The sequence below is a fragment of the Aethalodelphis obliquidens genome, unplaced genomic scaffold (genome assembly GCF_003676395.1).
Source record: "Aethalodelphis obliquidens isolate GAN/ISIS:26980383/991018 unplaced genomic scaffold, ASM367639v1 scaffold48, whole genome shotgun sequence".
Classification (NCBI taxonomy): domain Eukaryota; kingdom Metazoa; phylum Chordata; class Mammalia; order Artiodactyla; family Delphinidae; genus Aethalodelphis; species Aethalodelphis obliquidens.
The window spans coordinates 15120778-15134655 of NW_020837992.1; the positions used below are offsets into that span (position 1 = coordinate 15120778).

The 13878-nt window shown below is 38.0% G+C and overlaps 1 protein-coding gene across 4 annotated transcripts in view; it reads left to right on the forward strand.

The window, feature by feature from the left end:
- The window catches only part of NMNAT2 (nicotinamide nucleotide adenylyltransferase 2), a 197428-nt gene that overhangs the window by 17579 nt on the left and 165971 nt on the right, over nt 1-13878 (forward strand). The window lies entirely within an intron of this gene.

A 13878-nucleotide genomic window follows, 5' to 3' on the forward strand; every position in this document is an offset into this window, starting at 1 on the left:
CAAAAAAAAAAAAAAAAAAAAAAAAAAAAAGAGTCTATGTACCAGTTCAAGGAGGGTCCAGTACCTTGAAACAAGGTTTAGCAGGGTAAAGGGATGGGGGCTGGAAGTGCTGTTTTAGGTGGGATGAATCGGGAAGGCCTTTCTGAGAAGGTGAATTTTAGGAGAGATAGAGAAATGAGGGAGCAAGGTCTATGTTTAAGCTCTGAGGAAAGTACATTTCAGTCAAGAAAGCATGGCAAATACAAATGCTCTGAAGCAGAAATGAGCTTGGAACACTGGAAGAAAGAAAGAAAGCCCGTAAGGTAAAGTGGAATTAGCACATGGGGTAGGATAGAAAACTATTGCAGTAGTAGGAGAGAGACATTGGTGGCTTGGACTTGTTTAAAAGTGTTGAGAAGTGATTGGATTCAGGATACAGAACAGACAACTTGGTGATGGGGATTTGAGGTGTGAGGGAAAAGTTTCAAGGCTGACTGAGGCTTTTGGCCGAAGTGCCTGGTGAAGCCATTTACTCAGATAGAGATAATTAAGGAGTAGCAGAAGGTGAAAAGGGGCAGGAAGGGATAGCCACTACAATTTCATTGGTATTAATAAAACACTGGAAATACCCCCAAGAATGAATGTATAGGGTACCAACAAAGTATGGTATATTGATTTGATGAAATACTATACAGAAGTTAAAATAACTAGTATCAATACATGGATGAATCTTGAAAATACTCTGCAACATCAAATTGCAGCATATTATATTCAGTATGATACTATTGGTAAACTTTTTTTTTAACATCTTTATTGGAGTATAATTGCTTTACAATGGTATGTTAGTTTCTGCTTTATAACAAAGTGAATCAGTTATACATATACATATACATATGTTCCCATATCTCTTCCCTCTTGCCTCTCCCTCCCTCCCACCCTCCCTATCCCACCCCTCTAGGTGGTCACAAAGCACCAAGCTGATCTCCCTGTGCTATGCGGCTGCTTCCCACTAGATATCTATTTTACGTTTGGTAGTGTATATATGTCCATGCCACTCTCTCACTTTGTCACAGCTTACCCTTCCCCCTCCCCATATCCTCAAGTCCATTCTCTAGTAGGTCTGTGTCTTTATTCCCATCTTGCCCCTAGGTTCTTCATGACCTTTTTTTTTTTTTCCTTAGATTCCATATATATGTGTTAGCATATGGTATTTGTTTTTCTCTTTCTGACTTACTTCACTCTGTATGACGGACTCTAGGTCCATCCACCTCACTACAAATAACTCAATTTCCTTTTTTTTATGGCTGAGTAATATTCCATTGTATACATGTGCCACATCTTCTTTATCCATTCATCTGTCGATGGACACTTAGGTTGCTTCCATGTCCTGGCTATTGTAAATAGAGATGCAGTGAACATTGTGGTACATGATTTTTGAATTATGGTTTTCTCAGCGTATATGCCCAGTAGTGGGATTGCTGGGTCGTATGGTAGTTCAATTTTTAGTTTTTTAAGGAACCTCCTTACTGTTCTCCATAGTGGCTGTATCAATTTACATTCCCACCCGATCTGTAAACTTTTAAAAAACAGATACCAGATATTGGTTTTGGCTACAAATATATAAAACAAAGGCATAACAACATGGACTAGATTTGTACCAAATTCATGTTATTGGTTGTCTCTAGGGAATGAGAGAGAGAAGGGAGTGAAGCTGTGAAGGGCACATAGGGGACTTCCCCTTTACTGTACTGAAGGAAAATATGAAAGAGTAACATTTGTTCATTTTGGGTAATAAGTACATGGATGGTTTACATTATCAAATGTACTTTGAAAATGTGTTTTCATGAAAGAAAGGCAAAGAAAGGCTGAACAGTGTCTAGGAAGATGGGCCCAAGCCAGTCCCATGCTTCAGTGGAATGACTTCAGGAGCACCTAAAGGCCTGAATGAGTTGACAGCCCAGCAGCACCCAGCATGGGCTGACAGATGGCTTATGATGGTGATCTACTGGCTGCCAGTGCTAATAGACAGTGGCTGCAGTCTACATGGTGTGGGTCCCCAAACCATGTCCATACCCACCCCCTGCCCATAGCCTAAATGCAGTACCCAAACTAAAATTTAAATACAACCCAAAAAAAGGGAGAAAGTTGGTTAAGGTTATATTTCTGGCAATGTCAGGATGGGCATTGACTTTATGCTGCATTTTTATGTTAGAAAAGAAGAAAGCAGCACAGGGAACTCTACTCAATTCTCTATAATGGCCTATATGGGAAAAAATCTAAAGAAGAGTGGATATATGTATATGTATAACTGATTCACTTTGCTGTAACCTGAAACTAACCTGAAACAACACTGTAAATCAACTATACTCCAATAAAAATTAAAAAAAAAAAAAAGAAGAAAGCAAGGATGAATAGTGATGTAGATAAATTTCTCATTGGGAAGAAGACTGGGTTGTCTTGGGTTGGGAAGGATAGAGGCAGGGGGAGGTGACCTGATAAACTGAGAGGATATGTGTGGCAAGAATAATGAAATGAACTAGCAGGAAGCCCAGGAGCTGTGGTTCTGGTGAGAGGTGTGAATTTACAATTAGCGATGCTGAATGGCTCCAACTGGCTGTGACCACGGGACTAGGAGGGTGAAGGTGGAGACAGCTGGGGTCTCCCTCCTTTTCTCCTGATTTATATTTGGTGATCTATAAAAGAAATGTTTTCTCTTTATTTTACAAACTGTAATTGTGAATGCTGGTAATTAAAGTATTCTGTTCATCGTTTAATACTTCATATATCTGCAGAATTACAGAAATCATGAAGCTAGAAAACCCTAGAGAGGTTATAGTCTTCCCCCTACTTCCAAAGTGTCAAGGCCAGAATTAATGTATATATAAGGACCTCTTGGTATAAAGTCTTTTTTTTTTTTAATTTAGGTATATTACATACAATGAAGTGTACCCATTTTATTTTATTATTATTATTTTTTTTTGTGGTACGCGGGCCTCTCACTGTTGTGGCCTCTCCCGTTGCGGAGCACAGGCTCCGGACACGCAGGCTTAGTGGCCATGGCTCACGGGCCCAGCCGCTCCGCGGCATGTGGGATCCTCCCAGACCGAGGCACAAACCCATGTCCCCTGCATCGGCAGGCGGACTCTCAACCACTGTGCCACCAGGGAAGCCCGGTATAAAGAGTCTTTAACCTTTTGAGGTAACCTACTTAAATCTCAATCACTTTTGATTTAAGATCAACTTATTATTTTAATCCAATACCTCTCTACTTAGGGACAAGTTCTTGAATTCAGTAAGATGAGGAGGGAGTTCCCTGGTGGCACAGTGGTTAGGACTCCGTGCTTCCACTGCAGGGGACATGGGTTTGATCCCTGGCTGGGGAACTAAGATCACACAAGCTGCACGGGTGTGGTTAAAAAAAAAAAAAAAAAAAAAAAAGAGAAGAAAAAAAAAAAAAAAAAAAAAAAAAAAAAAAAAAAAAAGTAAGATGAGGAATTCTGTCTCATATTACAAATGGAAAAGATAGGTAAATGCCCTTTACACTTATCCTAAGTTGTCACTTCCCTAACTATCTTTGGTTCTCAGGTTATAAAAATGTACACAATTTTTCCCAATCAAATTGTCAAAGATCAAAGCATTTGATAAAATATTGATTTAATAGAGATTTAAGGAAGTAGCCACTCGTACATAGTTGGTGAGTGTATAAGGGATAGAGAACAATTGGGAAATAGCTTTCAAAAGTAAAAATGTACATACCCATAGACACAAATTGCATTTCTAGGTGTTTATTCAGTGAGTCTACTAATGCAGTATAGTTAAAAATATGAAAGATTGGCAGCAATATATCCCTCAATAGAATGATGAAATAAAGTAACACAGGCATTCAGTGAACACCACACAGCTGTTAAAATAACCAAGGCAGTAGCTCTCCATATATTAATATGGAAGGATATTTAAGATATATTGATAAGAGAAAAATCAAGGTAGAAAGCAGTATGTATATTATGCTAGCGTCTGTGTGAAAAAGAAAGTATGTGTATGTTTGTAAACACATAGAATATCCATGGGAGGATATTTAAGAAACTGGCAGTAATTGTTGCCTCTGGAGAGGAAAACAGGATCACTGAGGGACAGAGGAAGGAGAGAAACATCCTTTTAATGGTATGCTGTTTTCTGTCCTTTGCATTTTGTATCATATGAGTATGTTATCTATTTACAAATAGACAAAAAATTAAAAAAATCCACAGCCATGCAGATAGTCATTTATTTATTTATTAAATGTAAATAGATACTCCCTTACGCTCAATGTTATTCATAAAACACCGCACCAGCAGTTCTTGGACTATTGAAAAGAAATACACCACACAGTCAAGCATGGCTTCTTCAAATAGAACATCATTCTGCAAATTAATTTCCCTTCATGTAAAGACAAGAGGTGACTTCTTAAGTGGTACAATCTGTGGATCATTAAAGAGCCATCTAACCCCAAACATTTTCTATCGTTAACTTCCTCCAGTTCTGGAAACCCCTACCGTGAACTTTCTTTTTTGAGATAAAGGCACTGCATTTTCAGCAAGGCCTTTTTATGTTGCAAATGCGTAACAAGGTAACGTTAGGGTGGATTTATTCATAGTAGTCCCCTAGCAGAAAGCAGTTCCTGAGGAATGAGGTTGGTTTTGGTGGGAGGGAGTTAAAAAACAAAACAAAACAAAACTCTGATGCATGCAACTCTGCAAAGGAAAGTTTATATCCTAGAGATTTGCCAAATCATAGTTCCTGGGTAGTAACAGGCATTATAAAGGCACTGAGCGTTTAGGAGAAATGGAGAAAGCATGCATCTCTGTAGAAAGTGCAAATATAAACCCCACCCAGTTTTCATGAAGCAAGTATAGTAGTGTGAAGCCCTACACTGAAATTACAGGAAGATCAAAATCACAGTAATTGGGTATAGCTTGACAAATGTTGGTGTCCCTCAGTATGTTTGGTTTTTTTTTTTTTAGGTATAAGAGTAATATAACCTGTTATAAAATGGTTTCATACACATAATATACCCCAATATTAAACAATATGTGTTCTGAATAATAGTAGCCTCTTTGGATGTTAATAGATGTTGCTAAATAATGTATTCTATCACCAAATAAGTTTGGGCAACAATGGTTTAATAGAAGTTTTTTTCTTGGTGAGACATCACAGACCCTATAACATGCAAGTATGTATTTCCCAAAGGGAAAAAAAATATGCAATGTGTCCAAAATTAGCTTCCCACAGATCCTTAAAAAACAAAACAAAACACAGCACATCTTATGAACTAATGTTATGCAGGACAGTGGGGAATAGTTGATCCTTCCTATTCCTGCCCTGGCCTCCCATTTCTATCCTGATGATCTCTTCCATCTTGTTTTACCTTACCCTCCCCTGAATCATTACATATGCTCCATTAGGATGTCTATACTTAGAAAATGTTGACGACATCAAAAGTGATGATGACCTTCATGCAAAGTCTTCCTTACCACTTACTGCCATATTCCTATACATGGGTACAGTAGGAGTCTCTGCATTTTCTGACCAGTTACAATGTGTGTAACAAGACTCAGAGAGATCAGTGTCAGATTGGAGCAAGCCTGAATGTGACATCTCATTGTCAGTGAGGCCTGTTCTTTAGGTGTCATGGTGCTCTCTGTAGTCTGGTCTTGCCTCCTCTTAGTCCTCAAAGACTGGGTTTAGGGCTTGGCCTTAGGCCTCTCTAAAGCAGTCATAGTGCCTTTTTCCGCTCTTCCATGTTTGATCATCTAAACTCCTAAATTCTTAAAGGCTAAAATTAAATTTCATTAGAGTTAAAAACTCCAGACCATAGAATGCCACCCATCTCTGGCCACTACAAATGTGACATGACTTGGGAGTGGGATAGCTCTGGCCAACATATTTTCCAAGGGTAAAAGATAGCAGTAGTGGTGGCACTGCTGGTGTTTTTCCTCAAGAGAAGCTGATTTTATATATATGTAAAATCAGAATAGGGCTTACTCCAGCCCTTAGTGTCCATCTGAACATTTTATCTCATTCAGAAGAATTACGAATCCATCTCTAAAGAGCTTTGAAAAATAATTTCTCTTTACTGAAGTCTTGAAGAGGTAGCAAAGTGGTGAATCATATAACATAACAAACAACAGAACTTTAAAATCCTGCTTTTCTGTTTGTTTCCCCCAAAACACCCACATCACGGAGGAACTGCTGTCAAAATGCCCCTTTTCAGCTTTTTAGTCACTCGCCTTATCTCTCACTTGTCTACTTTCTCTTTCCACTTCCTCTTCCTTCCACATGTTTTCCACTGCAAGTAATTTCTTACCTTTTAAAACATTAACATAAATCACTTTAGCTTCTCCTCCAGCTATTTTTTCTAGCTCTTATCACCCTTTCTTCCTCTACCTCCCCCCACTTAGCCCATTAACTCAACATGGAAGCTGGGGGAGAACAGAGGGAGAGAGAAGATAGTTCTTACATGTTACACTTTTCTTCTGTTATATACATATACACATAACATGTGATATGTTATGATACATATTTAATATGTTATATGTATTATATAATATATAACATATATGACATAATATGGAATGTCCAGCAGAGCCTCATTATAACACACTTTGCCACCTGTCCTGTAAGGCTGCTAACTTAATGTACCAATCAGTATTTTCTGATACTCCAGTAACTAGTTCTCTTTTCAAAGTTCATGCCCTATACTCAATTTCACAGTATAGTAAATGGCGTTCTAAGAAGTCTCTCCAAAGATTGTGTAATTAGGCTGAGTGTGATTAAAACAAATGGGCAGAATATCCAGGTATTGGTCATTTATATAAATAAAGCCAGCCATCTGTCTATCTTGCTCTGGTCTCACGTGGGAAGACCCTCTGATGTTTTACCTGTGCTCAGCAAGATAAGGAAAGCACTAAGTAAGAACTAGGTCAGCTGCCTTCCACTGCCTATCACAGTCATCAAAGCAAATTTCTTAGGCTTAGAAGTTTCGTGTCTTTTAAATGGATTCTGTGTTCTCTTTTCTTCTATACAAACCAGAAAGGTATTTGTAAAACATCCCACTGTCAAGCAAGTTTATACATCACAGTGTGTGTGTGTGTGTGTGTGTGTGTGTAGGCTTGTGTGATTATTCTCAACTTATTTTTTGGCTTGCATATCTAATTATTTACTGAAAGAATGTTTCATATGTAAACTATGCAAAAACACATATCTAGGCTGAGTATAAGATTTTAGAATCAAAATTAAGAACTTCTTCAGAGAGAAACAAAACTTGAAAAAGAATAGAAAATGTTAGAATATACTTCCTGATCTTCCTGCCACTTGATCTTGGTCAGAGTGAAATCAGGATTCAGTGTTGAGGACCACATCCTGTTGCCATGGGAATGATTGTACTGTCACAAATTTAGTACTATGACTTCATGGTGAAAAGGAACAGATGGTCTGGAAGAGAATGAAGGCCTAGGGTTAGCAAAATTGTTTGGGGAATAAGCCATCTTAGATCCTTTTTGGAAGTAGGTGGGAGCATAAATAATAAGCAAAAACTACTTCACTGTAGTTTTACAAAAGCCACTGAGCAAGAAAGAGCTTAGCCAGGTAAAACTACAAAGCTCATTTCCAATGGGAGAAAAAAATATTTTAATGTAGGATGAAGCACAGGTAAAACTTACAGCTTACAGTATTCCAAAGCCTCTTCACCCTTCGCCAGCCTCTTACTTACCACTGTTGAACTTAGTAATATCTAGAACCCTTAGGGCCAGCAGTAAGGCCCATATTGGCCACATTTCTTTTACACTGTCCCATTTTTAGGTATTTCTGGCTTCAGTGTTGGTTTGAGTCTGGCATCCCGAGCCATACATTTCCAAACAGCCTCAAGAACACAGGCTTAGATAGCTGCGCTAGCAGGGTTGAGGCCAGCTGTAGGGGTGTATGTAGCCAGCTCATCTTACCCCTGAGTGGTCACGGGTCCAGACCTAATCTCTAGCCATGTTGGCACTCTGGAAAATAGTCTCCACTAAAATCATTCATCCTTAGAAATACAGTTTTTAACTATTTTTTTAAAATATAAATTTATTTATTTTTGGCTGCGTTTGGTCTTCGTTGCTGCACGCGGGCTCTCTCTAGTTGTGGCGAACGGGGGCTACTCTTCGTTGCGGTGCATGGGCTTCTCGTTGCGATGGCTTCTCTTGTTGCGGAGCATGGGCTCTAGGCGCACGGGCTTCAGTAGTTGCAGCATGCGGGCTCAGTAGTTGCAGCATGCAGGCTTTAGGGAGGGCAAGCTTCAGTAATTGTGGCATGTGGGCTCAGTAGTTGTGGCTCGCAGGCTCTAGAGCACAGGCTCAGTAGTTGTGGCACACGGGCTTAGTTGCTCCGCAGTATGTGGAATCTTCCTGGACCAGAGCTCGAACCCGTGTCGCCTGCATTGGCAGGTGGATTCTTAACCACTGTGCCACCAGGGAAGTCCAGAAATACAGTTTTTATTTGGAGTAAAGGCAACAAGGGAGATTTCCCATCACTATCAACCTCTGGGAATGATTACCAAATAAATTAACCAAGAGAAGCTAACATTAGTTAGCAACTACTATGCGCCAGCCTAAGTGCTTAAAAATTCTTTTGTTGCTGTTTTGAAATAACTTTAGATTTACAGAAGAGTTGCAAATATAGTTGAAGAGCTCATGAATATCCTTCATCTAGCTTCCCCTAACATTAACATTGTTTTATAACCATAGTACAATGGCTGACACTGTGAAATTAACATTAGTACAATACTATTAACTAAACTACTAACTAAATTCTGATTTCACCAGTTTTTCCATTAATGTCCTTTTTCGGCTTTGAGACCCAGTCCATGTTAGACTTGGTCATTGCATCTAAGTTCCCTTAAATCTGTGATAATTTCTCAGTCTTTCCTTGTTTTTCGTGACCTTGACAATTTTAAAGACTACTGATCAGGTATGTTGTAGAATATCCCTAAACTGGGATTTTTCTGATGTTTTCTCATGACTAGACTAAACTTGGAAATGATATCACAGAATGAAGTGCCCTTCTGATTACATCATATCAGGGGTACCTGGTATCAACATGACATAACTGATGATGTTAATCACATGGTTAAGCTGGAGTCTGCCAGTTTTCTGTACTGTAAAGTTACTTTTTTTTTCCTTTCCATGCTCTATTTGCTAGAAGAAGCCCAGTCCAGTCCATACTCAAGGAGAAGGGAATTAGGCTTCACATTCCAGAAGGATGATTGTTAAAGAATTTGTGAACAAATGCTTAAACCACCGCAATAATTAATGTTCTTTTTTGGGGGGTGAGGTACTTTGAAGCTATGCAAATATTCTGTTTCTTCTTAGCTTCACCTGCTAATTTTAGGGGATCTTTCTTGAAGCAGTTATCACTGTGGTGCTCTAATGGTGATTTTCAATTTCTTTAACTCCTTCTATATTATTATATGGAATTCTCCTGTAACAAAGATTTGTCCGCCACCCAATTTATTTATTTATTTCACTTATTTATAGCAGTATAGACTCATGGATATCTATTTTATTCTTTGAATTATAATCCAATACTGTAATTATTTATTTTGTTGTTCAGATTGTTCCAATTTTGGCCCTGGGTCCTGTGTCCTTTTGATATACCCTGTGCGGGAAAGAGTTAACACAGCAGGCCAGAGGCTGCTATCTTTAGAAGGGCCTGCTTGCAAGGTCGCCCTTGGCTGGCATCTGTGAACTTGGCTTGTGAAAACTTCCCCACCCTGATATGGAAAATTCTCTATACTGGTAAGGTTGTTTTGCCCACTTAAGACACTGAATACCTGTTTCCTTCTGAGAGCCTGGGATTTTGGTAGATGCCAGCCAAAGCATGCCTACATGACTAGTTCCCCCAAAATCCCTAAACGCTGAGTCTTAAATGGGCTTCCCTAGGAGAAACATTACACATGTGCCACTGCATTTTCACTGCTAGCAAAGGGAACACACCTAGTGTGTCCTCTCCTGGACCTCTGGTATAGAAAGCCTGTGGGTGGATTTCTCCAGACTCTGGCCAATGTGTCTTTTTCCCTCAATTATCTGCTGTGTAACCTTATTGTGTCATTGTGATAAATTTTAGTCATTAGTACAGTAATATGTTGAGCCCTGTGAAGTCCTTCTAGCATAATACAGAATGTGTGAGCAGTCTTGGATGCCCCAAAGACCTTATCCCTTAAGGGACATGCCTTATCCTTTATTTTTTTTTTAGCACTTCCTTACTTTGTGACACTACAAGAAGCTCCAGACTTGTATTTTCCTCATCCCAGTCATAGAATCAGCCATTTCTTCAAAGAGTCTTGGTTTCTTTATTGGAGAATGATAATTAGAAAGCAAGATCGGGGTGCTCATCACTAATGGGGTGCCATTGCTTCTAGGCCCTTTGAGCAGATAGAAAGGGAAATGTATGTATGTTTGCTAACTCATATGTACACACAAATTTATATTTATTTCTGTATCTTTCTACCTGTGTATACACACATGGTGAATTCATACATATAGAATCAGTTTTAATCTAGAACTACAGGGTTCATTCTAGCCTTCTCTGCTTGTTTGTAACTTCTTTCTTTGACAGTGAGAAACCTGGCTTTCATTAGCTACAACTTATTTACTTATTTGTTCAACCCTAGTATACATGCATAGTAGTTTCAGAATTGCTAACTTATACCCCTGTGAGAAACAAATTTACCAAGAAAAGTAAGGCATTTATGTACAGTTGCATTTACTTTAGCCTTATGATAGCCAGTCAAAACACATTTCCAAAATTACTTTGGTCAGCTCATTTTCTCCCATCCATTTCAGTTAGGTTGTATCATATATTTGTAATACAGTTACATTTGTTAGTCTGCATTCCATCCTGGGATCCTCCCACCCTTACCCCCATCATCCTGGTTGATTCTGAAAATTTGCATACAGTAAATTTCACTCTCAGTTTTACAGTAAATTACACCTTCTTAGACTAGGTGTAACATTCTATGGGTGTTGACAAATACATAGAGTCACATATCCACCACCACAGTGATTTCCAACACCTAAAATGTGCCTTGTGCCAGCCCCTTTGCAGTCAACCTCTTCCCAACTCCTGGCAACCACTGATCTGTATTTTCTGTCTCTACGGTTTTGCCTTTTGCAGAATGCCAGTTAAATAGCACCATACAGCATGTAGTCTTTTAGATCTGGCTTCTTTCACTTACCAAATGCATTTAAGATTCATCTTTGTTGTTGTGTGAATCAAGAGTTCATTTTGTAAAAATTGCTGAGTAGTATTCCATTGTACAGAGGTATTACAATTTGTGAATCTGTTCACCTCTGAGGACATCTCAGTTGCTTCTAGTTTTTAGTGATTATGAATAGAGCTACTGTAAATGGTCATTAACAGACTTCTATATTTACAAGTTTTTCAATTCACTTTCATAATTACCTAGGATTGGGATTGCTGGGCCATATTATAAGTGTATGTTTTACTTTGTTAAGAAACTACAAACTAGCTGTACCATTTTGTATTTCCACAAGCAATGACTGAGAGTGCTTGTTGCACAGGATTTTAACCAGCATTTGGAATTGTTAATTTTAAAAAAAATTTTAGTCATTCTAGTAGGTGAATAGAGGTATCTTATTGTAATTTTCATTTTCATTTTCCTAATGATTAATGACTTTGAGCATCTTTTCATATGCTTATGTGCCATTTGTATAATTTCTTTGGAAAAGTAGCTCATCTTTTTTTTGGAGGGGGGTTGTTTTCTTGTTGAGTTATAGCAGTTTTTTATACTCTGGCTCTAAGTCCTTTATTGGACATGTGAATTGCAAATATTTTCTCCAGCTCTATAGCTTGTCTTGTCATTCTTCTTAACCATGGTTGTTCATTTGTTTGCAAAGCCAAACTTTGTAATTTTGATAAGACCAGTTTATCAATTTTTTTTTCTTAATAAATTTATTTATTTATTTTTGGCTGCGTTGGGTCTTTGTTGCTGCATGCAGGCTTTTCTCTAGTTGCATTGAGCGGGGTCTACTCTTCATTGAGGTGCACGGGCTTCTCATGGTGGTGGCTTCTTTTGTTGCGGAACACGGGCTCTAGGCGCGTAGGCTTCATTAGTTGTGGCTCACGGGCTTAGTTGCTCCGCGGCACGTGGGATCTTCCCCGCCCAGGGCTCGAACCCGTGTCCCCTGCATCAGCAGGCGGATTCTTAACCACTGCACCAGCAGGGAAGCCCAATTTTTTCTTTTTTTGGATTGTGCTTTTGGTGTTATATCTGAAAACTTATCACCAAATCCAAGATGATGCAAATTTCTATATTTTCTTCTAGAAACTTGATATTTCTACATTTTACATTGAGATGTATGGTCCACTTTGAGTTAATTTTTGCATAAGGTGTGAAGTCTGTGACATGGTTCTTTTTTTTTTCCCTTTCTTTTGCATATGTATGCTGAATTGTTTCAGTACCATTTATTGGAAAGACTACACTTTCTCCATTGAACTGTCTCTGCACATTGTTAAAAATCAGTTGATTATTTCTGGCCTCTTCTGTTCCATTTATCTATGTGTCTATCCTTTTGCCAATTCCACACATTCTTGATTACTGTAGCTTTATGGTAAATCTTAAAATTGATATATATAAGTGTATATATACTATATAAATACAATGTATATATTGTATCCTGTTTAGTTATAACATCTGAGTCTACTTATGATGATTGTTTTGTCTATTCAGGCTGTCAGCCTATTGTATTAAATGCATTATCTCAAAGTTTTCAAATGCGTCTAAGAGTTCAAAGAGGATTTTTTAAATGTGTTTATATTTTATGATCGTCTAAGATTATTCTCAATCTTGTCATATAATGTTAGTTAGGTGAGTTTGTACTAATGAGTAGCCTAAAGTAACAGCATATAATATTAAATGAGTGGAAAAGCATGTCAGACTCCTATTAATTTGCATCTCTTAAAGTGTTAATAAGTGTCCTGCATATATGGCTGTACTCATATTGATTAGTTTTACCAGTTATGTGGGCAAAACTAGCTTTTATAGTGATAAAATTAATTGGAAAGATGTTTTCACAGAAAAGTACTTTGGTTTAAGTTGTTTAATAACTTGAAACTTTGATTAAAATTGATGAAAATGACATAGTGTCAACTAATGAGTAGCGGCTGACCTAATACGTACATTTACTTGCATCATGTGAAGGATAAATGATGTCATGCTAATTATACAAAAGCAGTGCTTCTAGCAGTTTTAATAGAGGAGTAGGAGAATTAAGTAATCTGTACCATAACAGTTTCATATTGCAAGTGGTTATATTGCTTCGATATGGTTTTCATCAGCCCAGTTTTAACAGGTTATTGGCAGAAGTGTGGTAGCACAAACTTAAAAAAAGAATTTTGTACTAACTAGTATTTTTCCCAGAATTGTATTTTGGGGTACATTATTGAATAATGAAAAATCCAATATTGGATTTGGAGTTAAAAACAAATTCATTGTTTAAAATGAAGAGCAGTAACAATAACAACAGCCCAAATTTTAGTCAGTCAATCTCAAAATTATATTGTCTCATTGCTTTCTCCCCCTTATTTGCAATTGGCATCTGAGTCCTTTGAACAGAGGTAGCCCTCTGATGTACTTAAGGAGGCAAGTTGGTGATCTATAATGGCATCAGGGCACTTGGCAAAGGAAACAAGTAGGACTTGAAATCCATCTAGAGGAAGAAGCGTCTTATCTAATTTACACAGAGGTGTCGAATGGGGTAATGGCAGCCCTACTTGAAGAATCCTTTTGTTTGCTAGGTCTGTTGTATCAGTCAGGATACATATAGTTGCAAATCACAGGACATGTGACAAATAATGGCTTAAGCAATT